Source organism: Neomonachus schauinslandi, chromosome 5 (assembly GCF_002201575.2).
Source record: "Neomonachus schauinslandi chromosome 5, ASM220157v2, whole genome shotgun sequence".
NCBI lineage: Eukaryota > Metazoa > Chordata > Mammalia > Carnivora > Phocidae > Neomonachus > Neomonachus schauinslandi.
In genome coordinates, this window is record NC_058407.1 from 168111161 (window position 1) to 168131282 (window position 20122).

At 60.5% G+C, this 20122-nt stretch overlaps 1 protein-coding gene across 1 annotated transcript in view; it reads right to left on the bottom strand.

Annotated features, from left to right (window-relative positions):
* Positions 1-607, bottom strand: part of SH2B2 (SH2B adaptor protein 2) — a 26610-nt gene extending 26003 nt beyond the window's left edge. Inside the window, exon 1 of the mRNA XM_021700416.2 lies at positions 529-607. The gene's annotated coding sequence lies outside the window, so the exon portion shown is untranslated. The remainder of the gene's footprint in view (positions 1-528) is intronic.
* Between the last annotated feature and the right edge of the window lie 19515 nt (positions 608-20122).

Here is a 20122-nt window from a genome sequence, read left to right on the forward strand (position 1 = left end):
CGCGGGCCCCGCCCCCCGCCCGCCTTGGGCCGCGCCGACCCCGCCCCCGGCGCGCCCCCAGGCCTCCGCCGAGCCCGAACCGCGCCCGCGGCTGGTGCTAGCTAGCTTCCTTGGGGCTGCGGCTGCGGCGGCCGAGCCCTGGGGCCCAGGGGGTTAGGAGCTGGCCTGCAGCCGCCCCCTTTGGGGCGAGAGTCACCCCCCCTGCGCGGAAGCGTTCCCCGGGAGCGCGGTGGGTGGGGGCCGGGTGGGTGGCCCGAATAGTGGGGTGTATGGGGTCGTGGGCGCCCCTTTGGGATGGGCGCCAGGCGGAGGCCGCCACTGTCCTGGACCTTACGCCGCGGGAACAAAGGGAGCCTCGAGGAGGCCCAGATGTCGCAACAGGGGAAGTCGACGTCTGGTTCTCATAAATCCCGAGGGCGAGCACCACGCCCTCTCCTTTCGGCGCTCCCCCTGCCGGAAATAGCCCAAGGGCTACAGGGCGGGGAAGACCCGAGCACTGCCCCATCGAGCACTGCCCCATCTACGCACCTTCACAGTGTCGGGGAGACGGGCGCCACCCGAAGAGATCTTCAGAGGTCAAACGGGGCTGATGGGGGGCAGACACAGCCCTGGCTTCTTCACCATCGCTGGGTTCTGCAGCCCGAAAACCCAAGGCATAGGTTAGGGCAGAGACCACTCTGGCTAAGAAAACAGACTCCTGCTGGTCTTTGCGGAGCAATTGTGGACTGACCCCTGGCAAGCTGGGGCCTCCAGGAGGCCAGAAAGGGGTCCGGGAGGAGTGGGAGGGCAGCTCAAACATCAGACCTATTGCTTGCTCCTGGGGAGAGGGGGCAGGGCGCCGGAGCTCCTTCTCCCGTCCTCTCCTTTGCCTCCTGCCCCAAGCCCTCAGGCCCCACAGGTGGTCAGATCAGTTCTCCCTGCCCTGACTTAGCCTTCTGCAGCTGCTAGCTGAGAGTGCCTCCATCTGTTGCCCTCTTCCTCCCAGAGTGATCCCTGACCTTTGTGGAGAGCCCTTTAACCTTTCACAAAGCCCTGTCACCTCTGATTTCCCAGGAAGCAGGACAGGCAAAGAAGGGTTTTTATCCCAATCTCGGAGATGCAAAGGGTGGGCCTAGAGAGGAGCAGTGGGTTGGTGAAGGTGGAGACTGGCCTGGAGCCCTCGCTTCCTGCCCCCCAGCCCTGGGCTGCCCTCTTCCAGGGTGCTGAAGCAAGGCGGGTCTCGTCGGAGGTCCTGGTACCTAGTCTCTTCCCTTCCACACACACGAACCGCCCTCTCAGTGGGACCCGGCCAGCGGACGCTTAATGAAAGCTTAGACGTGGACCGGCTATCGATTGGAGCCGCACAGAGGCCTCTACTGCTGGCTGGGAACCAGGAGGTCTATGAATGAAGCCAGGAGAGCTGGGAGTGTGTGTGGGTGGCCTGGCTGTGGGCCCCACCCTTCTGGGAGATGGGAGAGCCTCCCCCCCCCCCACTAACCTGGTTCTGGGTAGTGGGTTGAGCTGTGCCGGTGGGCTGTCATTGGCCAGGGAGGGTCCTGGGCAGGACAATAGCTCTGATCCCCAGGGAGGAGGAAGTGAGGAGGAGCCAGCTGTTTGTGACTCCGACCCATAAGGAGGAACTGGTGGGAGATGTGGAAGTGGTGGAGGGTGGAGGGTGCCAGTGATTGGCCAAGACCAGCTCTGTCATGGTGACAGGAATGAGAGTCAGGGAAAATGGGTTCATCTGGGGTCCCTGATGGGGCAGATGGTGAGGGGTGCTGAGGATGGGACTCCAAAGAGGTGCCCCTGGATGTATAAGCTCTAGAGTGTTCAGGACTAGAACTGAGACCGGGATAGTACAGGGAACACTGGCCTGGTGCACTGTGGGGTGGGAGTTGGGTGTGGAGCCAGCTTCAAGGGCCACATGGCCAGTGGGGTAACGCCAGCCACCACAAACCAAGAGGGAGCCCCTCGGTCTGGGTGGGAAGAGACCCACATGAGTGGAGCTGGGCTAGGGCTGACCGGTGGCTCGGTGCAAACCCGACACTCAGGGGGCTTGGTGGGCATGGGCTCTGCAGTGCCTGGCAAGCAGGGACCCAAGGGAAAGGGGCACAGAGTGCATGGCTCCAGGGCACCCAGAAAGGGAAGGAGGGATTCCCCAGGAGCTGACATCACACTCCGACACGCATCACACATCCAGATGCAGCCTGATAGGGTTTTTTTTTTTTTTTTTTAAAGGAATAGATTTCTCTTTTTGATCGGGTTGCTTATCTGCTCAAGAGAACTCAGACATTGTGGGTCTGGGTTCCAGCAAAGGTCTGGACCCACTCCCGGAATTCCTGGGGGATGGGAAAAGGAAGAGAGCTCCCGTGTGCTGGGGGTCATGCGTCATATCAGCAGAGCAGCTGAAAGGTCCAGTCCCAGCTCCCAGGCGTGTCGCTGCAGGCACCCACGGGCTACCTGGCCCCCCGGAGTCGCAGAGCATGGGCACCAGCGTAGCTGCAACCATGTGTTTATTCGAAATGTGCAAAGCTGAACGCGCAAGTGCAAATCTAACTTAGGAAGATCAGCCAGTGGCCTCAAGGTGGCCATGCTAGGGTGGTCCACGGGCCCGTTCTGCCCTGGCTGAGAGGCACCTGGGCCCCTCAGGCCAGTCCTTGGGTCTGAAAAGCCTGGGGCACAGGGGCTCACTGGAGATCCCTCCTTGCCTAGAAGCCAAAATATCTTGCTAAAGAAGAAAGCAAAACTCACAACGGGTCTGGGGGCAGGGAGGAGGTAACAGAAATTATCCCACGCCCTCTGGGGCTTCCCCTCTTCTCAGGGTGGGGTGGGGGTGGTGACAAAGGCAAGACTCAAAGCCTGCTGGCCTGTGAGGAAGGGCCCTCTATCTCTTGGGGGGAGGTGGTGGTGGTAGATTGTAGGGGAGCCCTAGGGGATCTCAGACCAGGCACAGAGAGGCCCAGGGGATCCCAACTGGATGAACCATGGCCAGAATCAGCAGGGACACAAATCAGCATCACAGCTGGCGATGGGAAGGGACTGCCACCAGGGCTAGTGGTCAGGCTGTGGGCGGGGCCCAAGCCAGGTCCCCAGCCTAAGATGGGGCTGAAGGGGCCCCTCTGACTCAGCCTGGCTGGGCCTCGGGGCCTTTTTGGATCTAGGGGGCCTGACGTGGCTGACGTTCCCTTAAGGGGGCCCAGGGGGACCTGGGGCCTCTGGCACGGGTGGCTGGAGGGCAAGGGCAGTTTCTGTGGGTAACTCTTCAGGAAAGTCTAAGTCATTAGAAGCAGCTGAACAAGCAAGGGGTGGGGGGTGCAGCCATCACTGTCGTGTTGGGGAGGCCCGAGGACATCACTGCCACAAGTCACCGGCTGCCGCCCCGTTGTCATTCTCGTGGAACTTGTGCAGGTGATCGGCGAACCTGTTGGGGATAGAAACCTTTGCTGAGACCAAGGGTAAAAAGGAGGGAAGTGTGTGTGTGTGTGTGTGTGTGTGCGCGCGCGTGCACGTGTGTGGGGGGCGCGGGGATCCCCAGGGGGCGTGCACCCCGTGACAGGGTGGGTGCTGGGGAGCTGGGGGCGGGCCAGAGTGGGCGGCAGTGGTGGAGGGCTGGGGGTGGGGGGCACAGGAGGAGCTCGGTGGTGCGGCGGGGCTCAGCGCAGGGGTATGGTGGGACTCGGGCGCTGTCCTCACTTCTTAGCACAAAAGGTGGCACAGTCCCTCTCCATGCTCTCGCTCCACGCCAGCTTGTAGAGCACCTGGCCAGGCAGAGACACAGTGAGCTGTCTGTCCCCACGCACTGCCCCTCCTGCAGCCCACCTCTAGCCCCCGGGCCTGGCCTCCCGGCCGCACATGACGCTTCTCCTGGGCTGGGCCCCAGGGCAGGAGGGCCTCAGAGATGTCCCTGTGCCCCCGCCTGTTTCACACACGGTCAGACAGGCCTCGCCGTGAGGGTACTGTCCCTGACACTGCTGTGTGTGACACTGGCAGGCCGGGATCTGTTGGGCCCTGGGGCCAGAGTTGGAGCCCAGGCTAACCACGGAGGGGCCATCTTGCCTGTGGCCTCGCTGGGGACGGGAGTCCCCGAGGCTGCAGCCTTCACGGGCATGCCCTACCCTCTCCGATTCCCTGACTCAGTGGACGGCAGACTTTCCCCAGGACGGTCACTCTGTACTTGAGGAGATTCAGCTCAAGATATCCCTGCCTGTGCAGCCCACCTGGCTGTTCCTTAGTAGAGTCAGTCAGACCCGCTTCCCGGCCGGCCTCGGGCTCCCACAGTGGCCATGCCCTCCCCCGACGCCCCTCCAGGACGGGGCCGTGGATGGAGTCAGCCAGGCCGTTTCCACACAGTGGCCGAGCTGCTGCCCCAGCCAGAGGGCCTGATGGGTGGGCTCGTCCCCTTGAAGGGGAGAGAGGTGGCCAGGAGCACAGTGTGGCCCGGGGTTGGCCCAGGGTGCCAGGCCACAAGACTGACCCTGCTGCCCTTGGAGGTCCGGGAAGCGTGGTGAAGGATCCCTGGCCGCCTGCCTGGATACTCACCAGGAAGACCAAGCAGTGCAGGAATAGCGTGTAGAAGAAGCCAATGGTGCGTGCCATCTTATTGGAGAGAACCAGTCGCCCCTGGGGAGCAACAAGGTGTGGCCTGGGGGTGGGGCAGGCCTCACCCACCCCTGAAGGGCTGCCCCAGGTTCCTGCAGTGAAGGACCCAGGGCCGCAAGAGGAGGGACAGCCCGCTGTGGTCTCCCACTGTATGGGCTGGGAACCTGGGCCACAGGAATTCTAGGGAATGGCTCCCCCTGCAGCACAATTCCAGAACCCTCCAGGAATGGTACTACCGGACGAGCTGTCCTGGAGGAGAAGGGACCCTTGTTCTAGGTCCCATGGCCGCTCCTGGCAGGGTCTGGGAGGGGTGAGTGGGGTCCCTGGGACTTCTCCAGATGGGACCGAGGGCAGAGGTCTTTGGAGGCCCAGAGTCAGAGGTCCCGGCGTGTCCCAGCTGAGCACAGAGGAGGGAACTCACCATGCTGAGCGTGGCCTTGTCCCAAGGGCTCAGGCTCAGGTACTTCCGCTGCCGCTCCTGAAGAGGGAGGGAGGGTGAGGGGAGGACCCCAAGGGCCCCATAGGCCCCAGCTTGCTGCAGAGAGGGACGCCAGCGGGCTGCTGGGGGCCTCCCCGGTGTCCCCCTCCACTCAGCGTGACACCCTAGGCTCGCCCAACGTCTGTGAGCGGCTCCCGGGATAGCTGCCTCCCTCTGCCCTCTCGGAGGCCACATGACACCGGGGGCCCTTCGCTTGTCTGCCCGACCCCCGAGCAGGCGCACGGGGTAGCCCACTCCCTATCACACACCCTCACGTAGCCACCAGGTATTCCTGGCACCCTTGGCCCGCCCGGGGTGCACCCTGGGCCTCCATGGAGGCTGCCCTGCTGGCCCGGGGGGTGTGGGGGGGCAGTGCGGCGGGGAGCAGGGTGAGGCTGGGCAGGGCTGCTGGCATGAGGGCATAGGGCAGGCTGAGGCCCGGCAAGCTGGTGGGTCCTGCAGGCTTCCCCGCAGCCCGGCCAGTGAGCAGCCTCTGTGGGCTCCCGCACCCGCTTGCTGAAGGAGGAGAAGGGGTCCAGGCGCTCCTCGTACTGGGAGGAGTACCGCAGCTCCGTGTCGTCGCTGCCTGCGCTCTGCACAAGGAGGAGAGAGACCCAGTCACTGAGGGCCCAACAGGAACAAGGCAGGGATGAGGCATCCTGAGGCTGGCAGGACCACAGGGCAGCCTCAGTTTCCCCACCAGCACGGTGGCGGTGGGGGAGGGGCCCCACGCCCTAGAGCCGGAGAGGGCCGGGGGACAGCTTGAATGTGGCCAGGGCCACACGTGCAGGAGCACTGCCCGAGTTCGGAGACTTCCCACCAGGCTCCGGGCCACGGTGACTCAGGGCAGGGAGAGGGAACTGAAGCCCAGTCTGGGGCCTGAGTGTACATCAGACAGGGCTGGGCCAGTGCGGGCCGGTGGGTCTGGGAGGGGTCCACGGGGAGCGTGCAGGGTGGCCGTGGGGCACCAGAGCCGGGAGCCGGGCACTGGGTACCGTGTACTAGTTTACGCAGAGTCTGGCGCCCTCTGGTGGCCTGAGTGCAGTTCCAACAGGTGGAGTGGGGGATGGGGCGGAAGGTCTTGTCCTCTGGAGGCCCCCACCCCGAGTGTCACTGCTCCCCGAGCTTCTACAGGCCACCCTGTCTCCCACAGTCACAGAAGGGTTTCCTCCCACGAGGGGTTCCCCTGTGAGGCCTGGGGGCTGAGAGAAGCCAGGGAGGGCCCTCCGAGGCCCAGAATGGAGTGAGTGGGTTTTTATTCTGTTTCCTTGATTGGTTTGGGGGATATTGGACCAAAGTCTGTTTTGTTTTGTTTTTAAAGAATTTAAGTTTAGAACATATGGATTCCCCAGGGCCTATCCTGCATGCTCAACAGCCCTGGATTTAAACCCTAGGATCCTAGGATCTGCTAGTGGATCACTCCCATTTCATAGAGGGGACACCGGGGCCAATGGGCCTGCGGCCTGTGAGCCCTGCCTCTTGCTGAACCTCATCACCTCCTGGCTGTTCTGACAAATGAACTGCACAAAGGCCACACTGTGGGGGACTCTCCCCAGCTCAGGGAGGATAGCTGGCAGGCAGGGTGGGCTGGATGGCCCCCAGTGCTGCCCAGCAGGCCACTGCCCCCAACCCTCTTGCCTTGGGGGGCCTGGTAGCCCTCTCTCCTTGCCTGGTACACCTGGGGCCGAAACTGGGGAGGGCACTTACACGGCCCGGGTAGCTCTGCAGGAACTTGATCTTCTCGAAGAGCTTGATGTTGTCTGCACGCAGGCTGTCCAGCTCGCTCTGCAGGGCCTGGATGGTGTGCTGGGCCAGACGGTTCTCCTGGGGGCAGGCGGGCAGGTGGGCGGGCCGGCAGGGCCCGCGGGGGAAGGGGTGGGGTGGGGAGGCTTCCAGGCTGACACAGGTCCTGCTCATCTACCTAGGGCCCCTTCTTTGCCTGTGGCCATCTCTCTGACCTTCTAGATTCTGGCAAGTCCCCTTCTCCTCCTGTGACCCCACCCCAAGCAGAAGACAGATTTGGGGTCAGGCTCCTTCATGTCTTCTTTGTTTGTTTATGGTATCAGCAACCTTTGAAAGAACTATCGAGATGTAATTCATATAACAAACATCACTGTCTTTAGGTGTATGATTCTTTTTTTTAGTATATTCGCAGTAAATATGGTGAACCATCCCCACGATTTCATTCCACAATATGTTTGTTACCCCAAAAGGAAACCCCAAACCCATCAGTCCTTCCCTCTTCTCCTACCCCCTGGCAACCACTAATCTTTCTGTCTCTTTTGATTTGCCTCTTCTGGACATTTCATATAAATGGAATCAGACGCTATGCGGTTTTAATGTTTGCTAATCCAGGAGCAAATGAAAAAGGACCTCAGTTTTCAGCTTATCCAAATGCTTAAGTAGGTGTTTTCTTCATACTGTCAAAAAAATTCAAACAGGACTAAAGAGTACACAGTAGTAGGGGCGGTTCCTCAAACAATGAAGCATAGAATTATCCCATGATCCAGATATTCTACTTCTGGGTAGCTACCCGAAAGAACTGAAAGCAGGGGCTCCAAGAAATATCTGCACATCCCATGTTCATGGCAGAACGGTTCACAGCAGCCAACAGATGGGAGCAAACCAAGGGTCCCTTGATGGATGAATGGATAAACACAACTTGGTATACGGCACAACAGAATATTGCTCAGCCTGAAAAAGGAAGGACATTCCGACACCTGCTACAACATGGGTGAAACTTGAGGACATTCTGCTCAGCGAAATACACCAGCCACACAAAGGCAAATACTGTATGATTCCACTTACACGAGGTCCCTAGTGTAGTCAAGTGACAGAGACAGAGGGTAGAAGCGTGGTGAGCTGGGGATGGGCTCGGGGGGTGGCGTGGAGTTAGTGTTTAGTGGGGACAGAGTCTCAGTTTGGGAAGATGAAAAAAGCTCTGGACTTGGATGGTGCGGATGTTTGTACAACAACGTGAACGTACTTAATGTCCCCAAACTGTACACTTCAAGATGGTTAAGATGGTGAATTTTATGTTATGTGTGTTTTACCACAATTTTTAAAAAGTCAGTACCTGATTAAAAAACACCTAGATTTTTTAAAGCAAAAGGTAGAATACTGTAAAACACTTCTCCTTCCACTTAATCTATTTTGAAGGCCTCCTTTTAAGGGCTGCCTGGCATCCCGTTGCATGGCTGTCCCTAGTCCCCGAGGGGAGTGTGAGTGTGAGCGTGAGCAGGCCTGACCATGCCCCCGTTTGAAGCCTCTTGCCCCGGAGCCCAGGTCACAGGAGGTCCCACTGGAGCTGGCCCACCCTTGCCACTGGACCAGCAGCAGGCCTGGCCCGCTGTGGGCACCCAGTGAATGTCAGCCTCTCCCTGGCCCCAGCCTGGAAATCCCACGGGCACAGCTGTGGGTTTGGAGAGGAAGGGTCTAGAAATTCCATCATCAGCTCAAGCAGTGACTCTTTGAGAAGGATGGAAACCTTCCGGGCTCCTGCTCACACTGGGAGAGCTCAGGGGTGACCTGGCCTGGCTCTGGGGGATGGGGAGTCTGCGGAGTCCCCAAGGCGGGGACAGCGCCCCCTCCAGGTACTCCTCTGGTCTGTCACCAGGCCCTCTGCAATCCGGATCCAGCGCTCACTCCCTCTGTGGGCACGCCCTGGCCTGGCCTTTGTGTCCTGGGCATCCCTTGCTCATGCTCCCTTCACTTCTTCCCTGACCCCCTCTCTTGTATCCTGTCCCCCGTTCCGGGACCCCAGCCACCCTGCTGGCATCGCAGTCACCCCAGGGAGGCACCTCACATTACAGGTCACCTCGCAGACCACCCCTTTCTTGCGGCGCCCCTCCAGGAAGGCCCCCAGCCGGGTGCTCTCCCAGTCCCACGGGGCTCCTCAACGTGTCCCGATTGCTCCTCCTTATAGGGCTTGAGGCCCTTCCTCTCTCCGCCCTGCCCTTGTCTTCAGTCCCCCACCCGATTTAGATGTTTCTTCTTGGACGATGGTGACCACTCTCCAGTCGTCTTCCCAGGCCAGGTTCTGTCCTGAATTGGCTGCCGAGTGACCCTTCTTACCCTCCATTCTGACGGTGTCACTCCCTTGCTTAAATCCTTGGGTAGCACCCCAGCCCGGCAGTAGGGCCCTCTGGGTCTTATTCCTGCAGCCCTGGCACAGCCTTTCGGGCTTGTTGGCCCCCTGTCTCTGCTCACCTAGTCTCCTCTACTTTGAGTGTCTAAGTCTTCTTTCAAAGCCCAGCGTGGCAGAACCTCCTCCAGGAAGCCCTCCCTGAGTGCACAGAACAAATCTAACCCCTCTGTGGTTTATGGTCTGTGACACAACTCTCTGCCCCGAAGCCTGTGGGTCCCCCACTGTGTCCTCAGGTCCAAGGGCATAAGGGAGGGAAGAATGTGACTCACAGCCTCCAGCTCCTGGTTCCGGGCACGGAAACGCTCCCTCTGGCTGGAAATGATGGAGAGCAGGGAGTCCACCTGGCCCTCGGGGAGGGTGCCACTGGCCAGTGCCGAGGGTCCTAGGAGGTGGAGGAGAGTGGCTTGGGGTGGCGGGAGGCAGAACCCACCAGTGGGCCCTCAGGTCGGGCAGCCCCAGCCCAGAGGGAGCTCTGGCCAAGGACCATGAGGTAGAACACCCAGGTTCTGAGCACAGGTGCTGAGAGGCCGGGGGAGGGAAGGGATGTCCAGGGGAATAGGGATCCCAGAAGGGGAGGGCCCCAGGCCCCCACTCCTCAGTCCTCGGGTCTGAGACCCCTGCATCTGTCGGAAGACCCCCTCCCCTCCGCTTGCTCCTGGGGAAGTGCAAGGACACTGGGAAGCCGTGAGAGCCTCCCTCCAACGTCCTGGCCCATCAGCCCAGGCTCCTCCTCCACACTGGTACCCGAGCAGGCCACCTCCCCAGCCGCGCTGGGAGCTCTCTGGCTGCATCTCTGTGCTGAGGCCTCCCTGGGGAGCTCACCACCAGCCATCAGCCGCCCACAGGCCATTGGCAGGGCAAAGGGGGCCAGGGTCCTGGGCGGGGGTGTCAAGCTAAGGCATAGAAGGGCAAGTGGCAGACCCAGCCCCCTCTCTTTGGTCGGTGCTGCGTTGCTGGGGCGGGGGGCCCTGACCTTCTTGGAGGGCGGGGAGTGCTCTTGAGGGATCAGGGCTGACGGTAGCGCCTCCTTTCTGCTTTCCCTGCCCCCGCCCTGCCCGTCGCTGGCTCCGAGAGGGGCCAGCCCCTCCTTACCAAAAAACAGGGCGGTGGCCTCCTTGATGGGCTCTGGGACCTTCTCCAGGCCGTGCTCAGCTGCGCCCTGCAGGTGGGAGGAAGGGGTAGCTGCTCCCTATGTGCCACCGAACGCAGCCTTTCGGGATGCCAAGCAAGTGGGGGGCAAGGGACAGGTGGGGTGGTCTGGTGGAGTCACTGGGCACCCCAGCGGCCACAAGGGGCCTGGAGGATGCCTCCCGTGGGCCCCCGAAGGGAAGGCTGGGCCTTGGGTTGACCCCGAGGCGGGAGCTCAGCGGTGTACCATCATGGGGCCACCGGGCCTCGCCGGGCCGGCCCAGCTGCTCTCTCCGAGCCCCATTTCTGCATCTAGAAAATGCGGCGGGTGACAGAGTGACCTCCAAGGGCTCCGTGGGCTCCAGCCTTCCGTGAGCCCCGGGCCTCAGGTCCTCTAGCTGTGGGATGGGTGGGTCGTCCTGCCCGGCGGCGGCCCACAGCTCCCAGGGCGGAGTTCCCAGCCTGGCCCTGTGCCCTGTGGCCTGGCGTCCCGAACTGGGCCTTTGTGGTGAAGTGTGCAGGCAACACAGGCTGTGGGTGACAGCCCTGTGGGCCCTGTGGGGGCAGGTGGACACCAGCTGCCTGAGGAGCTGGCGCCGGTTAACCCGTGAAGTTTTATTGGCTAAGGGCTCAAGGCTCGGGGCGGGTGGTGAGGGGGCAGGCTCACCTCGGCGTCCGGCCGCTGGATGGACTGGATGGTACTAAGGTCCTGCTCCAAGCGCGCGATCAACTCCCTCTGCTCGGCTGCTGTGGCCGTGGCCTCGGTGATGTGGACCTGTAGCTCTGCGCAGCGCCCTGCGTCAAAGGAAGACGTGGCCGTCAGAGGGAGCCTGGTGTGGCCCGTGGCGCCTTCCCCACTCCGCCTCTCCAACCCGTAGTCTAAGGGATGGCCGTGAGGCCAGCCAGCAGGGGCACTCCGGGCCCTACGAACTCAGTACGCTCCTGAAATCCCTGAGGTAGTCGCAGTTGCCCAGGGCAGGGGGATTCAGGAGGAGCGGGTCCACCCTGGTTCTGCCATGACCAGCCGGGAGCCTGGCTGGCCCCTTGCCCTCTCAAGGCCTCACTTTGCCTGTGTCAAGCAAGGCAGGGATGTGGAACCCAGCAAACCCCAAGTTTCTTCCAGGGCTGTGCCCTGGGATAATGACCAGAGGGAGGCCTCAGGGGTCGGAGTGGGGGAGAAAGGAGGTACAGTCGGGCGGGGGGGGGGGGGGGGGCTGCTTTAGACCCAGCAGGGGGGGGGGGGGGGAGGGGTCCTGCCTCTGGAGCTGACACCAGACTCGCTTGGCGTCTCCTACAACAGGCTCCAGCCCAGTGAGGGGGATGGGGTGCCCCCCCACCAGGAATCCCCTGACCTACAGTCTCTACCTCCCCCACTGAAGTGCCAGGTGTTGTCTTTGCGGCAAAAGCCAATCCAAAATAATTCTGTATGGAGACCTTCCTGTCCTTTTGGAGGGTGGGAGATGTTGGGAAAGTCTCCCAGTCCAGGCCTGGGGGGTGGGGTGCCAACAGCAGCCAGGAGCAGGGAGGACAGTGGGTGCCTGGGAGCAGCCCGGGTCTCGTTTCTAAATGGCGCCAACTGAGTCTTGCTCAGGGCCACAGAGAAGGCGGTGGAGGCGCCGTCCTTCGCGGTAGGCTGCATGGCCACCAGGGGGCACTGTGGCACCAGAAATGCCCAAAGGCTCCAGGCTAGGGGCCGAGTCAGGAGGATGGCCCTGTACCCTCCCTGTCACAGGGATTTGCCCATCACCGCGCGGCCTGCGGACCTGCCTGCCAACCCGGCCTTGGCAGCGCTCAGCGTCCTGAGCCAGGGTGGGGGGCCGCTGACCTCACCCCCACCTGCTCCATCTCCTGGGTGCCCGCTGCACGCCAGGCTCTTTACACATCTCGCGACAATCCAATCAGTCCGAAAAGGTGATCCCCGTTTTACAGATGAAGAACGGAGACCTCTTGGTCCGGGACCAAACCCAAGGCCATGTCCGAGCCCTCCCCCCGCAGCTGGGTCTGCACTGGTTCCGGGCCTGAATGGACTTCTTCCCTCAGACACTGGTACCTGGCAGGTGTTGGTGGAAGTGAGGGACCCGAGGTGGGGTTTGGGGAAGAGGCTGGACGTGAGGGCAGGGTCAGGTCATGGAGGAGGACGGGGATGGGGTGGTGGCAGGGTGGGGTTCCGGCCTTCAGGCTGTAGGCTGTGGGGATAGAAGAGACGGGATGGGGGTTCAGGAGCCTATGGTGAGGGGGGGGCCCGAGGTCTAGCCAGAGGGAGCCCTCATCTCCGAAGATGTGCACGCAGCGTGGTGCCGAGGGGACCGAGCGCCGCGTGAGGGGTAGATGAGGTGCCAGCAAGATGATTGCTTGCACTGCTCTTTTATTGGGCACGGTCTTGGTCAGGCGCCTGGGGTCAGAGGGGTGCCCAGCCCCGGGTTTCCTGTGCATTCGTGCCCCTGCCTGCACATTGTTCTGGGCTGCCCCTGCCGGCGGGTGCCGGGCCGCTTTGCTGAGCTGGCCTGGAGGGCCTGCCCCAAACGCTGCTGCCCCTGCCCCCAGACACGGGGTTCGCGGTCGAAGGGCTCTCTGGGGGGAGCAAAGCTGAGTGTCGGGGGTGGCTGCCCCCGAAGAGGTGGCTCTGGGCAGAACTGAGGCCTGGCCGGCCTGCACTCTCAGCAGACATGGAGCACCCTCCCTCCCCCCGGACAGATGCAGACATGGAGCTTGGCTGCCCGTGAGACACAGGGAAGGGCCTGGGCGAGGTGGGGCAGCAGAGGTGATGGGGTGAGGCTGAAGGCAGGCCCAGGGTGTGGTGGGACAGTGGAGGCTGCAGAGGCAGGGCCAGGAGCCTAGCAGTGAGCTGTCGCTCCACGCCGGGGCGGGGGGGACAAGAAGGCCAGGCAACCGCCCGTGCGGGCATCCACCCCAAAGGAGGGGCCTCACTTACAGACCCTGCTCGGAGACCCTGTCCCTGAGCCACTTAGATCTGCTCCGTCAGGGTCCCCTGGCTGCCACCCCCATGCTTTCCTCTGCCGGGGGAAGGACAGCCAGACGAAGCCAACCCGAAGAAGTCGGGGCGGGGGGCATCTCTTCAGGTGGTCAGTTGGTGTCAAGGGAGGTCCTGAGCTGGACTCTGGCAGAACTGGGCTTGAATTCTGGCCCTGGGGCAAGGCAGTAGAAGGTACTGGAGAGAGAGATGTGACCCCTTTGTCATACAGAACCCAGGAGGTGAGGCCTGTGCCTGGAGCTGGTTCCCCAAATGGGGAAGGGGGTGAGCAGCAGTGGTTTGGCTTCGGTGAGTAGGAGGTGCTAGTGGAGTGGCTAAGGGGTCGTGGGGATGGGGGAGCGGGACCCATGGCCCGAGGCCAGAGATGCAGGCTGGGGAGAGCTCAGGGCACCCCCTCCCTCGACTCCACCCCCCAAGGCAGCGAACATGGAAGCCCAGAGACAGCCTGCAGTAAGAATGGCCAGAACCTTCAGGGGTGTCCCAGAAAAGACACAGGGAGGGGGTGGCAGGAAGCAGGGGGAAATCAGGAGGAAATCAGGAGAAAGTGTATCAAAGTGCCAAGTTGAATAGGGGCAGTCGGTGAGTAAGGAGGGGTCACTGGGGTCTCAAGAAAGGCTGAACAAGGAGATGGGGGGAAGCCTCTGGTCAAGGTGCTGGTGGAGCCGGGGGGAGGGTGGGGCGGCAGGGATGTGGAGGGACCTGGGGACAAGCCCACTCTGGACAGATGCCAGATGGCCCAGTGCGGTGGGCAGAGCCTGGTGCGGGGCGGCGTGCTCGGGAGGAGGGAGCATGCAGAACGCAGTATCTAACAGTGAGGGTAAAGCCTGTGAGAGGGAGAGGCCGGGTAGGGGCAGGTGTCGGGGCGGGAGTGACTGACAGATGAACGCTAGCGGGAGAGGGAGAGGACCCCTCGCCTCTGCAAGGTGGCCCATGTGAGACGGGCCAGACAGCTCCCCCCGTGAAAGTTCATGGGACCTCGTCCTTTGGGGAGAATCTGGGAAGGCTTCCTAGGGGGTGCATTTCACAGAGGGGAGAAAGAAATCAAAGCAATGTCAAGGTCAAGACTTAAGGAGCCTGGCTATGACTTAAGGTCAAGGCATGATTGCCACCTTCTTTTTTTTTTTTTTTTTTTAAGATTTTATTTATTTGTTTGTGAGAGAGAGGGAGAGTGACCACAAGCAGGGGGAGCAGCAGGCAGAGGGAGAAGCAGGCTCCCCGCTGAGCAGGGAGCCCGATGCGGGGCTCCATCCAAGGACCCCGGGATCATGACCTGAGCCGAAGGCAGACGCTTAACTGACCCAGCCACCCAGGCGCCCCAAGGCACGATTTCTGACTGCGGATCGATTAAATGCAGAAACTTAGCACAACTGGATGGCAGGCCTGGGGGTGTCGTGCTCACGGCTTTCCCGTGGGCGGGGGACTCTGCCTTATTCAATCAGCCACCTGCACACCAGGTGGGAGCACTGGACCTGCTCATCACCCACCATCTCTGCACCTGTCTGTCCCCCCAGGTGGCCAGAGACGAGCCCCCGGCATTCCACAAGCGCATGAGTGTGTTGGGCTGCCATCTGAGACACACGCACGCACACACACACACGCACGCACACGTACGCGCACACACACACACACACACTCCTCTCGACTCTACTTCCCCTCCTGCAAAACTCCCTGAAGAAGTTAACCTGTTCTCAAGTGTCCACATCCTTAAAACTTTCCCCTCGGACTTGGACGCCCATATACCCACTGTCCTTGCCAAGGTGGCCGATGACCCCGCACACCGCTGTGCCCAGGTCACTGCGGCCTCTCGGGCCTCCTGGCCGGTTGGCTGTGCCCTCTCTTTCCTTTGCTGCTCCTTGTCCCTGCTAAGCTCTTAGCACTGTGGGACCCGGGAGCTGTCCCCACACGCCACCCTCCTGTCCTTCACTCTGGCCACCTTGCGTGCCACTGAAATCTGGTAACTCTCCAGCGTGGCCTCTAGGCCACTCTTCTCCCTGAGCTCACTGCATGGAGTCCAAACCGGTCCAAACTGAAGCCTGATCCCTGCCCCTCAAGCCTGCTTTACCCCAGTGGGACGTCCCCCCCCTTCCCCCCTGCACAGCCCGGGAGGTGGTGTCCCCAGCGCTGGGGGAGCAGAGACCAGGCTCGGTTCAGTGGCTCAGCCCCAAGCCCATCCTTGCTCTTCTCTATCACTCCTTTCATCTAATCTGTCTCAAGTCCTATTTTTGGCTCTACCCTCAAAATACATCCAGAATCCAATCACTTTTCACCACTGCGCCACCTGGTGCAAATCAGAGCCTCTGGTCCTTATGGCAACAGCCTCCTCACCAATCTGCCTTCTTCCACCCTTACCCCTATGGTCTAGTCACAAAGCCGCAGCCAGAGAGAGCCTTTCAACAGTCAGATTAGACCACCCTCTGTCCAAACCCTCCAATGGACCCTACGTCCCTCAGAGTAACCGCCAAAACTCTGCATCGGCCTACAAGGCCCCGCCTCCTGCCCTGCCTCTCCCTCTCTCCTCTCTCCGACCTGATTGCCTCCCACTCTTTCCCTTGGTGGCTTTGCTTCGGCTATTCTGGCTCCCAGGCACATCTGTACCACAGGACCTTTGCACTTACTGTTTCCCCTCTGCCTGGAATGTTCTTACCTCAGGCATTGGCATGGTTCATCCCCTCCCCTCTGTCAAGACTGTTCACATGTTATCTTCTCAGCCAGGCCTACCCTGACCACCTGATTTAAAACTTTAACCCCTCACCTTGCTCTTCCAGTCCCCCTTACCTTGTCTTTCTCCTGTAACGTTGACCACTGTCTAAGACACTGTCCTACTTACTTATTTGGTCTACCGTCTGCCCCCACTGAAAGGCAAGCTCCTCGTTTGTCCCCTGCTATCACTGCAGATCAGTGGCATGGTTAGCCCTCTATGCCAATCAGCTGTCCCCCTGCCCCCTGCCCGCCCTGCCCGCGCGCAGGGCCTTGCTGTTCCTCTGACTTGCTATATTGCTGACTATGCACCTGCTTCCCTTGCCTCCTCAAATGCCTTTTCCCATTTTAAGGCCTGGGCTGTGGTTCTGCACTGCTCTGCCTCCCCTCTGGGCTGGCAGCGGCTTGAGGCTGCCGGACTCCCAGCCTGGAGCACGTTGTCCCTGGCACAGGGCAGTTCTCGGTGACTATCTGCTGACTATGTCCATCAAGGAGCCCCAGACTCCTCGACTCAGCACTGTTCACATTTGGGGCCACGTCATTCTTTGCTGGGCGTGGGGAGACTGTCCGATGCCTTGTAGGGTGTTTACCAGCATCTCTGTCTTCTCCCCTCGATGCCAGAGGCACCACCCCGCCCAGCGGCGACAGCCCCAAATGCCTCCAGACGCTGCCAAATGTCCTGAGGGGCAAAGTCCCCCCGAGTCGAGAACCACTGTCCCGGAGGATCTGCTCTCCTCAAACACGAGAGGCTCCTGGGCTTGGGGGTCCCGGGGCGGGGAGCAGCCTCACCAGATGCTTCAGTCAGATGGGCCTCTAAGAGGAACCCGCCCCTGTGGGAGGCACGGTCCCCCTCTCCATAGGACTGAGGCGCGGGGGGGGGGGGCCTTCCTTCCTGTCTGTGGCCGGGTCCAGCGTGGCAGCTTCAGCCACACAGGAATCGAGACCTGAATTTTTAGCAGAGGCTGGAGAGAGCTGCTGGGGGTGGGGGACTCGGCTGCCCGGCCTGCGCGCCTGCGTGCATCTCGGGCATCACTGGGCATCACTGGACATCACTGGTGGTGGTCAGGCCCGGCCGCCGGAGCTCCGGCTAACCCGCGCTCCCGTGTAGGGGCTCCTCTGGATCCAGCACAAGGTGGAAAGGACTTTGATCGGAGGGAGCCGCTCCAGCCACCAAATCTGATGACAGAACAGCCACATCAAGCGCCACCACTAACAGGTCCTGAGTGCCTGCCGTGGGCTTGGGCGCTATAATGAACAGTCTACAGGTGTCATCGTCCGGTACTACCCCCGCCCCCGCCCTGCTCCGGCAGCCCTGCGAGTCTGGCATTATCATATCAGCTCCACAGAGACAGAAATGGAAGCTCAAAGAAGCTAAATTCATGCATTGTCTCAGAAAGGGTCTCCTGAGCATTGACTAGGACTTGCCCAAGGTTGCCCTCCAGCCGGTGAGAGAAGACCCTGGGACTCGAGCGCATTGCCACTTGACCACACAGAAGGGTCCCGATGCCTCACTGTGAAGTGAGCGGGGTCCTCAAACCTCACTCCCTGGAGGCCCCCACTCCGCTGTCCAAACAGAGCAGGCTTTCACCTGTCCACAAACCAACTTCTTGAACAAAGGAAAAAAAATGGCCCTTCCTCTCGACATTTCTGAGAGCCCAAGCTTCTCGGAGGAGGCAGTCACTTCTGAGTGCCTGGCCCACACCGGGCACGCGCTGCGCATCCCACTTCCACTAACGTGGCTCCCCCCGCCCTGGCGGGGGGGGGCCCAGACGCAGATCAAGGGTCTGGTGACCAGAAGCCTCCCCCCGCCCCATCAACATCAAAACAGCTCTCCCGAGCCCTCGGCGTTCTCAGCTCGGCCCCCACGCCCCTGCCCAGGAACCAATGCCGTGTCCAAGAGGAGACCGGCAAACTGTGTGCCCCGCAAAGCCGGCGCGATAGGGACTGTGGAGGAGGCAGCAACGTACCCCAACCCAAGCCAGCCACTCGGAACCCCTTTCAAAAACACAAGCAGGCAGGATCCCAGCGGATGACTCGCACACTGATGATTACTGTTGACCCTTGAACAACACGGGTTTGAATGGCGCGGGTCCATGTACACGCGGATTTTTTATGGTTCCCTAGTGTAAATGTATTTTCCTTGTGATTTTCTTAATAACTTTTTTCCCTCTAGCTTACTTCATTGTAAGGATACAGTATATTATACGTATAAATACAAAATATGTGTTCAGCAACTATGTCATGGGTAAGGCTTCGGGTCAACACTAGGCTATTAGTAGTTACGTTTTCGGGGAGTCAAAGGTTATATGCAGATTTTCGACTGCGTCGGGGGTTGGCGCCCCTGACCCCTGTGTTTTTCAAGGGTCAACTGCATGTCATCAGGTGGCCTCAGCCTCTGTATCACCAATCGTATTTCCTGGGGTCATTTTGTTGAGACCCACTTAACTTCAGGGAGACGGAGGCCACACACGGGGAGGCTGAGACTCTGCCTGGAGCGGGGACACCAGCCCGTTGGTCGGAGCACAAAACCCTGCTCCCTTCCCTGCCTCGGGAGCTGGCCGTTTACAGAGTCAGGCCTACGGAACCACATGCGACTATAGTTTTGCTTAATTAAATCTCACTTTAAAAGCACCGGGGGAGACTTTCTGGGTTAGAAGGCTTTGTGCCAAGTGTTCTTTATTTTTATTTTTTCACATTTTATGTTTTGATTTGGTTAACAGATCTTTAATGAGGGGGGCATACCTAAACTAGCCAGTGGAGAAGTAGAATGTTAGCAGAGTCAGACTCAGAACAGAGCTCTGTTGGTTTTATCCTAATTTCTCCCATCTGTGGGGGCAGACATTTGGGGGAGACTGTCCTGTGCTTGCGGGGGCTTCTCCCACTGGAGGGAGGATGGCTCAGGCTTCTGTACCACACGTGGGAGCATCACATTCTGAAACCTACAAATTACTGCACATTCTGGAACCTACAAATTACCGCACAACAAACCAATTCCCCCTGCCCCGTCACACATCGGTGAGAATGGCGATTCTCCTCCAACCTTCTAGATTTCAAAATGAGAAACCTCCTCAGTCAGGAGCACGTGGACCACCTAGCAGCCCACTCTGCAGAGCCCCCGAGCACTGGCTGGAGACCCCTTCTCAGGAGCCCGACCATTCCAGAAACCCACAGACACCGTTTCCTCCTTCCTCTTTCCACTCACGCTTGCTCACGTTACCGGGTACCCTGGGCTTGTCTTTGACATCAGGATTCAGGGACAAAGTGAGAGACGCCACACACCGCTCCCCCGCCCCCAACACACACACACACAGAGCAGGCTAGGCCAGGCCACTGGCTGGGTGCGGGCTGCCCTCCAGGGGTACCTGGCCGCGGCCCCCGGGCACCCGAGCCCCACTCAGCGGGGCTGCCACCATCAGCCTGGTGCCTCGCCCAGCACCGTCGGCCACCACCCCCGGTCCTCGCGAGCCTGCGCGACAAGCGATGGTGTTGGCATTTCTCAGACAAGGAAGCGGATGCCAGGAGGGTCAGCATTTCAAGGCTACTCAAACAGTAAGGCCGGCGACAGCAAGCGGAACGGGGACGCAGGCCCGGATGGAGACGCGGTGGAGAGCGGTGCCCAGACCCCCGCGCACCCGACCCCGTGCCAGGTCTCTGCCGCCACCTGCCTGGCGGCCCCACGGGACCAGAAGCACCAGCAGGTGGAGGGACGGCTACCTCGGGCATGGCAACTCTGGAGGTGCCCTCTGGACCCACATTGAGAGTGTTTGCTGCTTCTCCTCAGGCCGGGGCACTTCAAATAAAAACAACCCACGCGTTCTTGTGTTTGTATAAAAGATATTTACTTCAATTATCACACCTAGGGTGCTAGTGAATAATAATAATACATGGTGTGAGTTTCATACAGTGATATTGCTTCTCCATATCATATAGGGACCGTTGTACAGTGCTGAGAACAAACATCGTATGGCTAACCAAGGACCGAAGGGACAACGCCAGGGGCCGACGGGTGCCTCCCCCACCCCCACGCCAGCTGGATCAACTTTTGACTCTTAATGTCGAAAACAAATAGCAAGGAAAAAAAAAATGTTACCAGAGATGGGTC